Source organism: Mesoplodon bidens, assembly GCF_964165515.1.
Source record: "Mesoplodon bidens genome assembly, chromosome: 1".
Lineage (NCBI taxonomy): Eukaryota > Metazoa > Chordata > Mammalia > Artiodactyla > Ziphiidae > Mesoplodon > Mesoplodon bidens.
In genome coordinates, this window is record NC_138176.1 from 160,768,465 (window position 1) to 160,788,082 (window position 19,618).

The window sequence follows — 19,618 nt, forward strand, 5'->3', positions numbered from 1 at the left end:
TATAATTGTTACCTATACTTGTCTCACCACCATGAATTGGGAGTGTTAGGGCCAGATGCATTATCTCTTTAGCTTCACAGGTCCACAGAGGAAGAAAAATTTTGCCCCACAAGCTGAATTTAACAGATTATGCCCCAGAGTTTCATCTTTACCTGATTTAGATGATAAGTTCTTGGACTTTGAGTTGATGCTATTATGATATGAGACTCTTGAGTACCTTTGGAGAGGTGAATGAATTTTCATTTTGGAGGGACATGAAACCCTGGGGACTTTGGAAGGACTGTGATAAGCAAACTTCTAAGGTGGGTCCCCAAGATTCCTGCCCTTTGGTGTACATGCTCTGTGTAATCCCATTCCCTTGAGTGTGATTAATATTGATACTTGAGGATATGATGGGATGTCTGTCATACAGCAATAGAAGACTGATACAGCCAGATACTAATCTGGTTTTTAAGAGGACTGGCAGCTTTCAATTTGGTCTATTCAAGCCAGATAAGAGAGGATCTCTTCAAGCCACATAAGAGCCACCATGTAAAAAGTCTGACTACCCCACTGGAAAGACAAGGTGGAAATGCCCTGAGACCACATGGTAAAGAGGAAGGGTCCACCTGAGCCCAGTCTTCCGTTTGACCCTACCAATGCTCTGGAGATATAGATGAAGCCATCTTGGACACGCCAGACCAGTCCAGCTTTCAGCTGAACACCACCAAATGAATCATGTCAATGCTACATGAGGCAGAAGAATTGGTCTGCCAAGTTCTGCCAGAATTCCTAACCTAAACATTGAGAAAAAGTAAAATGTCTGTTGATCAATTTGGGAGAAGTTGGCTTTGCAGAATGGATATCTTGAAGAGGAACTATTTACAGAAATACAAATGAGGCATGATCATAAGGGATCAAGCCATAACCCAAAGTCAGTGAATGGCAGACTTATAAAGACCACTATACTAAAGAGAAAAGGGGAGAAAGGGTTAGGATAACCCTGCAGTGGGTGGTGGTTTATAGGAGACCATCTTGAAAAAAAGTACAGATTTGGGGGTTGAAGAACACAGTCCAAGGAAGCATCCACGGGAATAAAACCCCTGACCTTATCCTCCTTTCTTCTTCTGATCTCCTGCTTCCAATTGGTCAAAATTCTAGAAGGCACAGGTTAGGACAGTCCCTTGTGGTTTATAGAAGTCAGCTTTCTGGGGCAGAAAGTATGGTAGAGATGAATGAATAGTAGGTCTGATAGAGCCTAGGGAAGATATCCAGCCCAGCTGTAATCCCTGCTGTGATGGAGAGACACACAAGATGTTTAGGTGCTAAAAGCTCATTAATGCATCTCAGGGATTAGGAATTCAGTTGGCTTTCTTGAGGATCCGTTGCTTGAAAGATTGGTAAGAGTTCTATAAGCAAAGAGTTAAAGAGGAGACAATTTATAAGAAGAGAACAGCGGGAAATCACAAGGAAAAAAGTAAAGATACTGTGCTCTATTGTACTTCTGAGTAATTAGAGCAAAAGCAATTAGCAATAGCATTTACCATGATACACCATTACTGTTTCTGTTTATTGCTAAACCACTTATTGATGAAATAAGTTGACTGTCAGTTTTTCAACAATATACCACATCCCATCTGTCATGTAATTGGCATTTTCAGCAAAGGGAATCATTTGGGGACACTCTCTTGCTTTGATACTCACACTTTTATTTTATCCTCTAAATGGTTTCTTTGTAAATCAGCATCTTTAAAAAAGGAAAGAAAAAACACAGCAGGATTCAGTGGGACACAAAGTTGATACTGTGATCAGAGATCCAGCCCGGAGTAAGGAAACAATATATTAATCTGGACTTCTGCAGCAGAACAGCACTTCTTACGGACCTTTTGCTGGGCCTCTTTCACAGTATTCCTGAGGTGCCCCATTTACTGAGCAGGATGGCAGGTCCGTGGTCATAACTGTTAAGCCCATGAAGCAAAGCAGATATTACATCTGTAAAATGAATGCAGCGATCTCACACTAATTAGATTTCCTTTCAAAAGATAAAAGGGGGAACATTTTGTTTTTTTGCACCAGGATACTGATGTGGCAGGAACACAACAGGAGATACCTACTTTGTTGAGCCAAAGGTATGAAGAAGTGGACATGTGTTTGCAAATACTTCACTTTACGTGCAGCTTCCGATAAAAGCCATAAAGGTTTTATATTCTGCCAGATTTAATAAACACTTCTGTCTAGTGTTTGTGGTCAGATGCAAAAAGGCAGTGACTTGCATATGTGCTTAGGGGCTATTTTCTCTCATAGTCTCTCAGCTGCTGTGCTTCTGCATTGGCAAGAAGCCAAATATTCAGCATAAATTTATTTGTAGGACAAAACAGTTGCAAAAGGCCCAGCCTGTTGACATAATGATGCTGATTGCTCCCTTAAGGAAGCAAACTGAGGTTGTTGTAGGGTTTTTGCTGAGCGACTTGAGCTGAGAGCATGAAAATATTCCTGTTTAATGCCCAAGGAAAGCTTTTCATAACTTCATTTTTTATGCATTTCCTCACATTTAAACATTCTTCATCGTAAAGGGGGTCCTGGACCCGGTTCCAAACTGTGTGTACGGAGGCTTCCCCACACCAACAAGCAACTCTCAGATGCCAGCAATTCTACCCAGAGATAGAATCAGATTCCATGGGTAAAGGGCTCATCCTCCCAAGCCTACCCTCTATTTCAGATGCCAGTTGCAAGCCCAGGTTGCTACCTATGCTTCTGACCAACAGGCTACGAATTGGAGGTTCCCTTGATGCCCACGTCAGGTTCAATTAATTTGCTACAGTGGGTCACAGAACTTAGGAAAACCAGTCTACTCACTAGATTACTGATTTATTATAAAAGGATATTAAAGGACATGAATCAACAGCCAGACAAAGAGGTAGACAAAGAGATACACAGGGCAAGGTCCTAAACAAAGGAACTTCTCTGCTCCTGGCACATGGAAGCGTTCTGGTTCCCCAACATGGAAGTTCTCAAAAAATGGGCCAAAGAGCTGTCCTTCGGGGATTTTATGGAGACATCATTATATAGTCATAACTAACAAAATCTCTTGGTCAATGATGATTGATTCAAACTCCAACCACTTGCCCCTCTCTGAAATCAGGGGGTGGGAGGACTGAAAGTTCCAACTCTCTAATCACATGGTTGGTTCTCCTGGCAACCAGCCCCCATCCTTGGGTAAGACTGAAAAGTCACCTTCCCTGAAGCATTTTCATGAACTGAGGACAACAGACCAAATAGTATCCCACTGTTCTTCTCCCTCAGGAAATTCCAAGGGTTTGGGGAACTGTGATGATGAATACAAAGACAGAATATATATATATATATATTTTTTTTTCTTGTATATATATTTGATCAACTGACCAAATAAATATATTTTTCTTATAAATTACATCACATTTATCTACCCTGACATTTAGAATACCTTTAAACTCACACCATTATTATTAAAAAGCACATCATACTTTCTTCCCTCCCACCACTGTAAGGAGAAGAGCAATGTCTTATTTTATATTAATTTTGTATGACACAAACAGTAAACTGATTTCTTTCTTCTGATAAATGAATTCAACCGTAGAGAATACAAAATGTACAAAGCACAAGTTATCGTCACACACTTCCCCACACATTATCCCTCACCTTTCTCCAGAGATAACCACCATTATCAGAGGTGTCGCTGGATAGCTCTGAAGGCTTGCTGCCTTTCCCCTTATGGTGTTTATTTAGCTCAGCAGGTCTTAACCAGCCCCAAGTGAAGTGGAGGTTACTCAGTTGATAAGTTCCAAAAGTTTCCCCCTTCTAACAAGACTAGTTATGCCACTGGGGGCTTTCATTGTAACCTATTGTTTGACTATATATTCCATACAACCTTTTGCAACTTTCTTACAAATTTGTAGAGAGATTTGGGTATAGTTTCCTCTCTTGGACCCTTTCCCAAGGGACATCAACACTAGAACTAAACAAACCTTTCTGTGGGATTCTCTTCCTCTTAGATTTTCCCAGTTTTATATTGCATGGCACTAGATGTATATGTGTCTGCATGAATTATATATCTTTTAAAACATTTTCCATATTATTTGAATCTATATATCTAAATCTATATCTAACCATAATAATGTAAAATAAATATATACAACTTTATATATTATGGTTTTGTTTCTTCCATACATAGCCTTAATATAATATAACCTATATTCCCAGCAACTATATATTAGAGTATTCTTCTATATTCACATCAACCAGCACTATGATAGTTTACATTCCTTGCAAGCTGATGAGGAAAGAAAAAACATACACATCCTTTATTTCCCATTTTCCTAGTTGCTAATGAAGTTGACCATACAGCCTATTGGACATATTAATCTTTTTCTATGAATTTTTTTCCCTTACCATTGATCATTTCTCAATAAGGTTTATTATCAGTGGAAATAATTAGGCTAACAAGTTTTCCCAATGGAGTTTATTTATTAGAGCATTCTTTCCCCATAGAGTTGAACTATCAATGTTGTCATTCTTTTCTGTCAGCAGATACATTACTCTATGTTCAATACTATTCAAATATTTATCCGTTCCTGTGTCAATGCAAACATGTCCAGATCATTCCAGCTCCTAACATATTTTTAGTGATAGTACTTGTTTGACCTCACTGTTCTTGATTATTATAGCATCTATAGAATTTCATATATATGCTTAACCATCCCAGTTTCTTAAATATTTTGTTGAAGTTTTTTTCTTTTTTTCTTTTGTGTTACGCGGGCCTCTCACTGTTGTGGCCTCTCCCGTTGCGGAGCACAGGCTCCAGACGCACAGGCTCAGCGGCCATGGCTCACGGGCCCAGCTGCTCCATGGCATGTGGGATCTTCCCGGACCGGGGCACAAACCCGTGTCCCCTGCAAAGGCAGGCGGACTCTCAACCACTGTGCCACCAGGGAAGCCCTGTTGAAGTTTTAATTGAGATTAAAGTAATATTTTCACCATAGTAGGACTGTTTTCTCTGTTCAGGTTTTTATATGGTTCTTGTTAATTTACTCTTATCTAAATTAAATTTTAGTTTAGTTATAATCTTTCTTTTTTTTTCTTTTACATTTTCAAATTACCTTTTTGATATTTATTAGTCTTTATTTTTCTCCTTATTATATTTGCATGGTTATCTAATACTAAAATAGTGGTGGTAATAGCCATCATCCCTGCTTTTCTCCCACTTTAATATAAAGTTTTTTTAAAACTTGAATGAAACATTTTTATAAAAAACAAATTTTTAAACCTCTCACAGAAAAGTATAGAGTAGGAGGGTTCTTGTGTTCCCTATCCAGGCAATACTTTGTATTCTCCAGCTCTCCAATTATTTTTCAACTGATGAATATAAAATATTATTACATATTTCAATTGGATAAAGACCTAAATGTTAAACACAAAACTATGAAACTTCTAAAAGGAAACATGGGAAAAAAATCTGAATGACTTTGGATTTGGCAATGAGATTTTAGATAAAACATCAACAACACAATCCAGGAAGTTTGTGGGTTTTTTTTTTTTCTTTTAGATAGCTAATTTGGACTTTGTAAAAATTAAAAACTTCATCCCTATGAAAAACACTGTTAAGAGAATGAAGATATAAGCCAGGCAGCAGGAGAAGTTATATGTAAAACTTGTATTTGTGAAAGGACTTGTGGCCAAAATATATAAAGAACTCTTAAGACTCAACAATAAGGAAACAACAACAACTTCATTTAAAATGCCCAAAAGGTTTGAACACACACTTCACCAAAGAATATATACCTGTACAGGCCTAATAAAATGAGTAAACTCGAAAAAGATGACAACACCAATTGCTGGCAGAGTTTAGGTGCAATGAGAACTCTCATTTATTGCTGATGGGAATGAAAAATGGTAGAGCTGTTTTACAAAATAGTTAACAGTTTCTTATGAAGTTAAACATTGTTTTACCGTATAATCTGGCAATTTTGTTCCTAAGAATTTACTCAACTGATTTGAAAACATGCAGAAACTTGAATGCAGATGTATATAGCAGCTTCATTCATGATTGCCAGAAGCTGGATGCATACATTATGACCTTCAATAGGTGAGTGAACAAACTGGTATATTGTATAAGGTAAACGTTATTCATCTTACTTGCAAGCTAACAAGATGGGCTGCCACATTTTCAAGGATACTAAGAGAAGATCCACATCCCTTGTTCAGAGACAAAGCACTTCATTGGTCCTGACACAGCAGTCAGCTGGAGTTTCATATTAGCATTGGTTCCCCATGGAGAAAATGTAGAGCTGCTCAGGTGACATTATATATGGTGGGCACATGTCCATATATTTTGATAGTTATTAGGGACTTATTACAAGAGGATTGGTTTTATAATTAACTCCAATATCATCAAAACTTTAATAACATTTTTCCTGTATTTATATTTTCCATACTTCTTCAGCTTATGGTATACACTTAATAATAATTTTTTTTCATTATACTACATGAAGAACAAAGTTGATAGTAGCTTCCTCATGTATAAAACAATTCATACTTAGTATTAAATCATATTTCTTTTTCTGGAAATACCAGTGACAAGATATCCAGAGAAATATTCCTACTAGGGAAACACAAACACTCTGTATAAAATTAAAAAGAGTTATCTACATCAATACCTATTTACATATCCATTCTCTGTATAGAAATCCCTATCTGTAGATAGAAATTCCTCATGGCTGGAAACTGGGTTTGAATCTGGAGCAGTAACACTTCTGTTGTGAATAATCCTGCTGACATAGGCTAATCAATGAAGGCTAAAGCCAAGTTTTAATATGTATAGGAGGACAGCAGACAAATGTGTTAGGTCTATACAGAGTGGTATTGGAGTGAAATGCTTGAAAATACCTGCTTCATTCTCAGCTTTTGGTAAATGTGGAAAAAAAAGCCAAGTCCCAAAATGTGGTGACCCAATGTATTTGACAATGTATCTGACAGAAGCAAAAATAAATGCTATATGGAAGGACAGACTTGAGACCCAGGTCTTCTTTGGATTTCAATAGAAAAATGCCAGTGGAAATGAGCACAAAGTTTAAAACAGTTCCAAGACCCCTGAAGAAACATGTCACCATGAGCAAGAGTCAGCAGAAACAACAAGCTGATGAATTGGTCCTGCAAATTTTTTTTTTTTTCAAAATCAAGTCAGTTGCATATTTTATGTTAAAATTGGAAAAAGACAACTGAAGGAATTCCAATTAAAATTATTGATAAAATAAATTATCAAAATCAGTATAACAATATTAATCAGAATCTGCTTAATCAAGTTAAATGGAAAGAAAGCAAAGTATAGCTAAACAGACAATAAATTTATTCATTATATGGAAAAATGGCTAGTAATTTCATTATTTACTCATTATATAGTTATATATCTCAAAAAATAAAGGGGTTATTTAAGAACACTATAGTATTAAAGGAACTTAGTGTCTGGTTACAAGGTAAGTGTAGAAATAATTACTGTTTAATATATGTCCCAGCAATTATCAGCTAGAAAATAATTGAAAGTAAATGAGAGAAATTAGACATAATATCAACTAAATGTATTTTGAAATATGCATATTGTAAAATGGGTATTACTTATAAAGAAAGATCCATGCAAATTCACTAAGATAGTAAATCAGGGTTATGAAAGTGGGAAAGCATAAGCATAACAGGTGACAGCAGACATAGAGCCATAGTGTCTGGGTTCAAGTCCCTACTCTGCCAGTTACATCTCTGTGACCTTTGAGAAATTTCATAACCACTGTATCACTCAGTTTCTTCAACTGTAAATTCCAGGTAATTAATAATACCTGTCTCATTGGATTTTACATAATTTGAATGCATTAATACTGTGTACATATAACACCACCTAGAATAACAATGTTATAAACTTGTCAATTATTCATATTATGGGTAAAACCTGAGAATTTTAATATTTTGCAAATAAAGCCCAAGCCTGATACCGACATTCACAAACTCAAAAGGATTTTCCTTTGCATTCAAAACAATAATTTAAAAATCAAATAAATTAAAAACAAGTATGAATAATTAGGACACTCTATAAAAAATAGCCAGGTATATCTATCATTATGAGCTATTAAGTGCAAAGTTATATTAAACAGGAAGATACTGGGAGTATTAATAGAATTATAATGCTGGACCTTTCTATAAAGGTGCATTAAGATATTAGCAATACCAAGTACCATGGATTTTAGGCTTGATACAGGTCAGATATTCCAGTAGGCTTTTTAAAAAAATAATTTTTATTGGAGTGTAGTTGATTTACAACACTGTGTTAGTTTGTGCTGTACAGCAAAGTGAATCAGTTATATATATACATACATCAACTCTTTTAGATTCTATTTCCATGTAGGTCATCACAGAGTATTGAGTAAAGTTCCCTTTGCTGCACAGTAGGTTTTTATTAGTTATCTATTTTATACATAGTAGTGTGTATATGTCAATCCCAATCTCCCAATTTATCCCTCCTCCCCTCCCCGCCTTGGTAACCATAAGTTTGTTTTCTACATCTGTGACTTTATTTCTGTTTTGTAAGTAGGTTCATTTGTACCCATTTTTTAGATTCCACATAGAAGTGATATCATATGATATTTGTCTTTCTCTGTCTGACTTACTCAGTATGACAATCTCTAGGTCCATCCATGTTGCTGCAAATGGAATTATTTCATTCTTTTTAATGACTAATATTCCATTATATATATGTACCACATCTTCATAGATATTCCAGTAGGCTTTTAACCAGAATGCACCAACACAATAAGGTAGGTGATTTGTTACTATCTCATGCTACAGGTAAGGACACAGAAGAAAACGGGGCATTAAATAACTTGTTGGTAGCTATAGCCTAACAAAAGTCAAGAAAATATTTTAAGTATGAAATTGTAAATGTCAATCATGTATTACATATGGTATAATTTACTTTATTAAATATATGAAAAATTATATAAATAAAACTGGACAGGACTTTCCTGGTGGCGCAGTGGTTGAGAGTCCACCTGCCGATGCAGGGGACGTGGGTTCATGCCCCAGTCTGGGAAGATCCCACATGCCGTGGAGCGGTTGGGCCCATGAGCCATGGCTGCTGAGCCTGTGTGTCTGGAGCCTGTGCTCCACAACAGGAGAGACCACAACAGTGAGAGGCCTGCGTACCACAAAAAAACAAACAAACAAAAAATTGAACACCTCATGCATCAGGCTGGGCCCAGAGTTTTAGTCCAATAAATGGTAAAGCCAACCCATAAAGCCTTGGTGGATAATGTCAGCCTTCCTATTGTTTTCTTTATGAGGTCTGTAAACAGACACACAGAGTAAAATAGTGTTACCAAGTCCAAGTTCACCACACGAGCTTGGCCAGTAAGTTGAGAGACAAGGTGTTGGGGTAAGGAATAGTGACTTTTTTTGAAAAGCCAGAAAACCGAGAAGATGGTGAACTAATGTCCTAAAGAACCTTCTTAACTCCTGGTAGAATTCAGGCTTCTTTGATGCTAAGGGAAAAGAGGAAGAGGGAGGGTTTAAGATTAAAGAATAAAGGCAGATTGCAGACTTCTTGGAGCCACCTTGCCTTCCAGGAAAACATACATAACCTTTCTTCTTCTGCTTGCTCACGTAGGTTGGGTCACAGGGCTCCTGCGAAACTTGAAGTTGTTAGCAGTTATTTTTGCTTTACCGCCCTTTGCTTATTTGCAATGTTTCTAGGCTGAAAGCAAACTCATCTACAAGAAGTAATAGCCATAACTACCTCAGGGGTGGGATGGGAACTTTCTTAAGAGAACTTAATGAGCTATTTGGGCACAAGCAATATTTATCTAGTGCTTAACTCTTGACGTGCAGCATTAAAATAATAGCATATATAGGATGAAGAATGGGGGAGGCACAATCAACATGGTGTTAGTTTTTTTCTTCCTCTGTTACAATAAGCTAGAGGACACCTTAAGCCTCCTCTTTACAGGTTCCCATCCTCCAGCTCATCTTTCTCCTGTCACCTCCACACCTTCTCCCACTGCCTTTTTTTTTCCCCCTGGCATCACTGTACTCCCACATCTCCCATTTCTGGGAGATGCACCTGATACCCTGATCTGATAGCATCTCTTGATACAATTAGCAACCCCTCCTTTTCTGTTTCCACAATTTCAACTGATAAATCTGGTGAGTAGTACAATAATTGATTTCTTTTCATAACATATTTATTTAAACATATAATTCTGTCTATCTGTCTCTCTTTGCATACAAATTTTAAACATATTTCAATGTCCATATATAATTATCTCTCACATGATATTTTAATGGCATAGTAATCTTCCATTATATGCATATTTACTATTGTTTCTAACCAGTTCTCAGTTGTTGAAAAATTTGGTTGTTTCACATTTTTCACTGTTGCAAAAACTGTAAAACAAACAGCCCTGCAGTTAATTATACTAAAAGTCTGACTATAAGCCTAATTATTTCCTAAGGATAAATTTCTAGTAATTGAATTTTTGATTCAATGTTTATACATATTGTTTAGGCTTTTGATACATATAATCAAATTACCCTGCAGATAGTTTATACACATTTAAATTCACTTCAGCAGTGACTAAGTGATAGTAAAAAAAAAGTATTTCATTGTTGTTTTAATTTGCATTCCACAGTAAGGTGTGAAATTGTTTAATAATGTTACTTTTACCAAAAATGTAGCCAGTTGTCTTCATAGCAGTTGTTGATTTAACCAGTTGAGACTGAAACTATAACAATCCAGAATGGTATACACACATAGACATACACACAAAACATAAATCTTATGCATTAAATAAACACACCCACATGTATACACATTTCAGATCACAGGCTGAACACCTAGAAAGTCAAATAGATAGTTGTCTAACTTCTAAATACTAATATTTACCATACAGAGCAGTGTTTTTCAATGTGTTTCCAAGCCCATGAGTGGTTTGTGTAATAAATTTAGAGGATCAAGATAAGCTTTTTCCCAACTACCAAAAAACAACAGAGAAAAATACATATGTGTGTATGTTTTCTTTTTCTTCCATTTTATTTTATTTAAATTTTTATTTTATCTCGAAGCGTAGTTGATTAACAATGTTGTGTTAGTTTCAGGTGTACAACAAAGTGATTCAGTTATACATATACATGTATCTATTTTTCAAATTCTTTTCCCATTTAGGTTGTTAAATGATATTGAACAGAGTTCCCTGTGGTATACAGTAGGTCATCGTTGGTTAATCATTTTAAATATAGCAGTGTGTACATGTTAATCCCAAACTCCCTAACGATCCCTCCCACCTCCCCTAAACCCCTGGTAACCATAAGTTTGTTCTCTAAGTCTGTCTGTTTCTGTTTTGTAAATAAGTTCATTTGTATCATATTTTTAAATTAGATTTCACATATGAGTGAAATCATATGATATTTCTTTCTCTGTCTGACTTCACTCAGTATGCCAATGTCTAGGTCCATCCATGTTGCTTCAAATGGCATTATTTCATTCTTTCTTATGGCTGAGTAATATTCCATTGTATATATGTACTACATCTTCTTTATCTGTTCATCTGTTGATGGACATTCAGGTTGCTTCCATGTCCTGACTGTTGTAAGTAGTGCTGCAATGAACATTGGGGTGCATGTATCTTTTTGAACTATGTTTTTCTCCAGATGTATGCCCAGTAGTGGGATTGCTGGGTCATATGGTAGCTCTATTTTTAGTTTCTTAAGGAACCTCCATACTGTTCTCCATAGTGGCTGTACCAATTTACATTCCCACCAACAGTGTAGGATGGTTCCCTTGTCTCTGCACCCTCTCCAGCATTTATTGATTGTGGATTTTTGAGGATAGTCATTCTGACTCGTGTGAGGTGATATCTCATTGTAGTTTTGATTTGTATTTCTCTAATAATTAGTGACGTTGAAAATTTTTTCATGTTCCTCTTGCCCATCTGTATGTTTTCCTTGGAGAAATGTCTGTGTAGGTCTTCTGACCATTTTCTAATTGGGTTGTTTGTTTTGATGATATTAAGTAGCCTGAGCTGTTTGTAAATTTTGGAAACTAATTCCACAGCAGTCATATCATTTGCAAATATTTTCTCCCATTCTGTGGGTTGTATATTTTGCTTTCTTTACAGTTTCCTTTGCTGTGAAAAAGCTTTTGAGTTAATTAGGCCCCATTTGTTTATTTTTGTTTTTATTTCCATTACTCTGGGAGATGGATCAGAAAGATATTGCTGGGGAGACCTTCAAGATGGCAGAGGTGTAAGACATGGAAATATAACTGTCCTCCCCACAAATGAATCAGAAATATATCTACATGTGGAACAACTCCTACAGAGCACCTACTGAATGCTGGCAGAAGACCTCAGACTTCCCCAAAGGCAAGAAAAACTCCCCATGTACAAGGGTAGGGCAAAAGAAAAAAGAAAAAACAGAGACAAAAGAATAGGGATGGGACCTGCACCTCTGGGAGGGAGCTGTGAAGGAGGAAAAGTTTCCACTCACTAGGAAGCCCCTTCACTGGTGGAGAAGGGAGTGGGGTGGGGGGAGCTTCAGAGCCACGGAGGAGAGCACAGCAGCAGGGATGCAGAGAGCAGATCAGAGAGATTCCTGGACAGAGAATCAGTGCCAACCAGCACTCACAAGCCTGAGAGGCTTGTCTGCTCACCTGCCAGGGCAGTTGGGGGCTGGGAGCTGAAGCTCGAGCTTCTGAGATCAGATCCCAGGGAGAGAACTGGGGTTGGCTGTGTGAACACAGCCTGAAGGGGGCTAGTGCACCACAGCTAGCTGGGAGGGAGTCCGGGGAAAAGTCTGGACCTGCCTAAGAGGCAAGAGACAGTTGTTTCAGAGTGCGTGACAAGGGATTCAGAGTACCGCCTAAATGAGTGCCAGAGATGGGCGTGAGTTGCAGCTATCAGTGCAAACCCCGGAGATGGGTATGAAACATTGATGCTGCTACTGTAGCCACCAAGAAACCTGTGTGCAAGCACAGGTCACTATCCGTACCTCCCCTCCTGGGAGCCTGTACAACCCGCCACTGCCAGGGTCCTGTGATCCAGGGACAACTTCCCCAGGAAAGCACGTGGTGCACCTCAGGCTGTTGCAATGTCACGCCAGCCTCTGTCACTGCAGGATCACCCCACATCCGTACCACTCCCTCCCCCCGGCCTCAGTGAGCCACAACCCCCTAATCAGCCGCTACTTTAACCCTGTCCCGTCAGGGTGGGGAACAGACGCCCTCAGGCGACCTACATGCAGAGGCGGGGCCAAATCCAAAGCTGAACCCCACGAGCTGTGCGAACAAAGAAGAGAAAGGGAAATCTCTCCCAGCAGCCTCAGAAGCAGCAGATTAAATCTCCACAATCAACTTGATGTACCCCGCATCTGTGGAATACCTGAAGATACACAGATCATCCCAAAATTGAGGTGGTGGACTTTGAGAGCAAATGTAGACTTGGTGTTTCCTTTCTGCATCTAATTTGTTTCAGGTTTTATGTTTAGCTTAGTGTTAAGTATTTAGAGCTTATTATCATTTGTAGATTTGTTTATTGATTTAGTTGCTCTCTTCCTTTTTTATAAATATATAATTTTTTCCTTTTCCTCTTTTTGTGAGTGTGTATGTGTATGCTTCTTTCTGTGATTTTGTCTGTATAGCTTTGCTTTTACCATTTGTCCTAGGGTTCTGTATGTCCATTTTTTGTATTTTTTTGGGAAAGTTTTTAACGCTGACTATCATTGGTGGATTTGTTTTTAGGTTTGGTTGCTCTACTCTTTCTTCCTTTCCTTTTTTATTACTTTCTTATTTTCTTTATTTTAAATGTTTTTAGTATTTTATTTTAATAACATTATTATATTTTACTTTCTTCTTTTTTTCTTTTTTTGTCTTCTCCCTTTTCTTCTGAGCAGTGTAGCTGACAGGGTCTTGGTGCTCCAGCCGGGTGTCAGGCCTGAGCCTCTGAGGTGGGAGAGCCAAATTCAGGACATTGGTCCAACAGAGACATCCCAGCTCCATGTAATATCAAATGGCAAAAGCTCTCCCCAGAGATCTCCATCTCTACACTAAGACCCAGCTCCACTCAACAACCAGCAAGCTACATTGCTGGACACCTTACGGCAAACAACAAGCAAGACAGGAACACAACACCACCAAGTAGCAGAGAGGCCGCCTCAAATCATAATAAGGTCACAGACACCCAAAATCACACCACACGACACAGTCCTGCCCACGAGAAAGACAGGATCCAGCCTCATCCACCAGAACACAGGCACAAGTCCCCTCCAACAGGAAGCCTACACAACCCACTGAACAAACCTTAACCACTAGGGGAACACACCAAAAACAAGGGGAAATATGAACCTGCAGCCTGCGAAAAGGAGACCCCAAACACCATAAGTTAAGCAAAATGAGAAGACAGAGAAATACACAGCAGATGAAGGAGCAAGGTAAAAACCCACTAGACCAAACAAATGAAGAGGAAATAGGCAGTCTACCTGAAAAAGAATTCAGAGTATTGAATTCTTTTGATTCTTTTGGATCATCAGAGATGATCCAAAATCTTGCAAATAGAATGGAGAAAACACGAGAAACCTTTAACAAGGACCTAGAAGAACTAAAGAGCAAACAATGAAGAACACAACACAATAAATGAAATTTATAATTCTCTAGAGGGAATCAAGAACAGAATAACTGAGGCAGAAGAACAGATAAGTGACCTGGAAGATAAAATAGTGGAAATAACTACCACAGAGCAGAATAAAGAAAAAAAAAGTGAAAAGAATCGAAGACAGTCTCAGAGACCTGTGAAACAACATTAAAAACACCAACATCTGAATTATACAGATCCCAGAAGAAAATGAGGAAAAGAAAGGCACTGAGAAAATATTTGAAGAGATTATCATTGAAAACTTCCCTAATATGGGAAAGGAAATAGTCCAGGAAGGACAGAGTGTCCTCTACAGGATAAATCCAAAGAGAAACATGGCAAGACTCATATTAATCAAACTATCACAAATTAAATACAAGAAAAAAATAAAAAGCAACAAATAACATACAAAGGAATCCACATAACGTTAACAGCTGATTTTGCAGGAGAAACTGTGCAAGTCAGGAGGGAATGGCAGGACATATTTAAAGTTATGAAAGGGGCTTCCCTGGTGGTGCAGTGGTTGAGGGTCCGCCTGCTGATGTAGGGGACACTGATTCGTGCCCCAGACTGGGAAGATCCCACATGCCATGGAGCAGCTGGGTCCATGAGCCATGGTTGCTGAGCCTGCACGTCCAGAGCCTGTGCTCTGCAATGGGAGAGGCCACAACAGTGAGAGGCCAGCGTACCGCAAAAAATAAAAATAAAAATATAAAGTTTTGAAAGGGAGACACCTAAAACCAAGGTTACTGTACCCAGCAAGGATCTCATTCTGATTCGATGGAGAAATTAAAACCTTACAGACAAGCAAAAGCTAAGAGAATTCAGCACGACAAGGCCAGCTCTACAATAAATGCTAAAGGAACTTCTCTCAGCAGGAAACACAAGAGAAGGAAAAGACCTACAATGACGAACACAAAACAATTAAGAAAATGGTAGTAGGGACATACGTATCGATAACTACATTAAATGTAAATGGATTAAAAGACATAGACTGGCTGAATGGATACAAAAACAAGACCCATATATATGTTGTCTATAAGAAACCCACTTCAGATCTAGGGACACATGCAGACTGAAAGTGACGGGATGGAAAAAGATATTCCATGCAAATGGAAACCAAAAGAAAGCTGGAGTAGCAATTCTCATATCAGACAAAATAGACTTTAAAATAAAGACTATTACAAGAGACAAAGAAGGACACTACATAATGATCAAGGGATCAAGCCAAGAAGAAGATATAACAACTGTAAATATTTATGCACCCAACATAGGAGCACCTCAATACATAAGAAAAATGCTAACAGCCGTAAAAGGGGAAATTGACAGTAAGACAAACATAGTAGGAGACTTTAACACCCCACTTTCACCAATGGACAGATCATCCAAAATGAATATAAATGAAGAAACACAAGCTTAAATGATACATTAAACAACATAGACTTAATTGATATTTATAGGACATTCCATCCAAAAACAACAAAATACACTTTCTTCTCAAGTGCTCATGGAACATCCTCCAGGATAGGTCATATCTTGGGTCAAAATTCAAGCCTTGATAAATTTAAGGTAATTGAAATTGTATTACAGGAAAAAAACTGGAAAAAATACAAACACATGGAGGCTAACAAATACTCTACTAAATAACCAAGAGATCAGTGAAGAAATAAAAAAAATACCTAGAAACAAATGATAATGAAAACACAGTGACACAAAACCTATGGGATGTAGCAGAAGTATTTCTAAGAGGGAAGTTTATAATAATATAATCCTACCTCAAGAAACAAGAAACATCTCAACCTAACCTTACATGTAAAGGAATTAGAGAAAGAAGAACAAATACCCACAAAGTTAGCAGAAGGAAAGAAATCATAAATATCATATCAGAAATAAATGAAAAAGAAATGAAGGAAATGATAGCAAAGATCAATAAAACTAAAAGCTAGTTCTTTGAGAATATAAAAAAAATTGACAAACCACCAGCCAGACTCATCAAGAAAAAAGGGGAGAAGACTCAAATCAACAGAATTAGAAATGAAAAAGGAGAAGTAACAACTGACACTCCAGAAATACAAAGGATCATGAGAGATTACTACAAGCAACTATATGCCAATAAAATGGACAGCCTGGAACAAATGGACAAATTCTTAGAAAAACACAACCTTCTGAGACTGAACCAGGAAGAAATGTAAAGTATAAACAGACAAATCACAAGCGGTGAAATTGAAACTGTGATTAAAAATCTTCCAACAAACGAAAGCCCAGGACCAGATGTCTTCACAGGTGAATTCTACCAAACATTTAGAGAAGAGCTAACATCTATCCTTCTCAAACTCTTCCAAAATATTTCAGAGGGAAGAATACTCCCAAACTTATTCTACGAGGCCACTGTCACCCTGATACCAACACCAGACGAAAATGTCACAAAAAAAGAAAACTACAGGGCAATAACATTGATGAACATAGATGCAAAATTTCTCTACAAAATACTAGCAAACAGAATCCAACAGCACATTAAAATGGTCATACGGCATGATCAAGTGGGTTTATCCCAGGAATGCAAGGATGCTTCAATATATGCAAATCAATCAATGTGATACACCATATTACCAAATTGAAGGAGAAAAAACGTGGGCATCTCAATAGATGCAGAAAAATCTTTGGACAAAATTCAGCACCAATTTATGATTAAAAAAAAAAAAGAACCTCCAGGAAGTAGGCATAGAGGGGACTTACTTCAACATAATAAAGGCCATATATGACAAACCCGCAGCCAACATCGTTCTCAGTGGTGAAAAACTGAAACCATTTCCACTAAGAGGAGGAAGAAGACAAGGTTTCCCATTCTCATCGCTATTATTCAACATAGTTTTGGAAGTTTTAGCCACAGCAGTCAGAGAAGAAGAAATACAAGGAATCCAAATTGGTAAAGAAGTAAAACTGTCACTGTTTGCAGATGACATGATACTATACATAGAGATTCTTATAGATGCTACCAGAAAACTACTAGAGCTAATCAATGAATTTGGTAAAGTATCAGGATACAAAATTAATGCACAGAAATCTCTTGCATTCCTGTACACTAATGATGAAAAACTTGAAAGAGAAATTAAGGAAACACATTTACCACTACAACAAAAAGAATAAAATACTTAGGAATAAACCTACATAAGGAGGCAAAAGGCCTGTATGCAGAAAACTATAAGACACTGATGAAATAAATTAAAGATGATACCAACAGATGGAGAGATATACCATGTTCTTGGATTGGAAGAATCAATATTGTGAAAATGACTCCACTACCCAAAGCAATCTACAGATTCAATGCAATGCCTATCAAACTACCACTGGCATTTTTCACAGAACTAGAACAAAAAATTTCACAATTTGTATGGAAACACAAAAGACCCCAAATAGCCAAAGCAATCTTGAGAAAGAAAAACAGAGCTGGAGGAATCAGGCTCCTGGACTTCAGAGTATACTACAAAGCTAGCAGTAATCTTGACAGCATGGTACTGGCACAAAAACAGAAATATAGATCAATGGAACAGGACAGAAAGCCCAGAGATAAACCCACACACATATGGTCACCTTATTTTTGATAAAGGAGGCAAAAATATACAATGGAGAAAAGAAATCTTCTTTAATAAGTGGTGCTGGGAAAACTGGACAGCTACATGTAAAAGAATGAAATTAGAACACTCCCTAACACCATACACAAAAATAAACTCAAAATGGATTAAAGATTTAAATGTAAGGCCAGACACTATAAAACTCTTAGAGGAAAACTTAGGCAGAACACCCTATGACATAAATCACAGCAAGATCCTTTTGGACCCACCTTGAAGAGAAATGGAAGTAAAAACAATAATAAACAAATGGAACTTAATGAAAGTTAGAAGATTTTGTACAGCAAAGGAAACCATAAACAAGATGAAAAGACAACTCTCAGAATGGGAGAAAATATTTGCAAACAAAACAACTGACAAAGGATTAACCTCCAAAATTTACAAGCAGCTCATGCAGATCAATATCAAAAAAACAAACAATCCAAAAATGGGCAGAAGACCTAAATAGACATTTCTCCAAAGAAGATATACAGATTGCCCACAAACACATGAAAGGATCCTCAATATCACTAATCATTAGAGAAACACAAATCAAAACTACAATGAGGTATCACCTCACACCAGTCAGAATGGCCATCATCAAAAAATCTACAAACAGTAAATGCTGGAAAGGTTGTTATGAAAAGGGAACCGTCCTGTACTGTTGGTGGGAATGTAAATTGGTACAATCACTATGGAGAACAGTATGGAGGTTCCTTAAAATCAAAAAATTGAACTACCATTTAACCCAGCAATCCCACTACTGGGCATATACCCTGAGAAAACCATAATTCAAAAAGAGTCATGTACCACACAGTTCATTGCAGCACTATTTTCAATAGTCAGGATATGGAAGCAACCTAAGTGTCCATCATCAAATGAATGGATAAAGAAGATGTGGCACATGTATCCAATGGAGTATTACTCAGCCATAAAAAGAAATGAAATTGAGTTATTTGTACTGAGGTGGATGGACCTAGAGACCGTCATACAGAGTGAAGTAAGTTAGAAAGAGAATAACAAATACTGTATGGTAACACACATATATATATATAGCATCTATAAAAAAGAAAAAAATGGTTCTGTAGCACCAAGGGGTAGGACAGGAATAAAGATGCAGTTGTAGAGAATGGACTTGAGGACATGGGGAGTGGGAAAGGTAAGCTGGGATGAAGTGAGAGAGTGACATGTACATATATACACTACCAAATGTAAAATTGATAGCTAGTGGGAAGCAGCCAGATAGCACAGGGAGATCAACTCTGTGTTTTGTGACCACCTAGAGGGGTGGGATAGAGAGAGTGGCAGGGAGACACAAGAAGGAGGAGATATGGG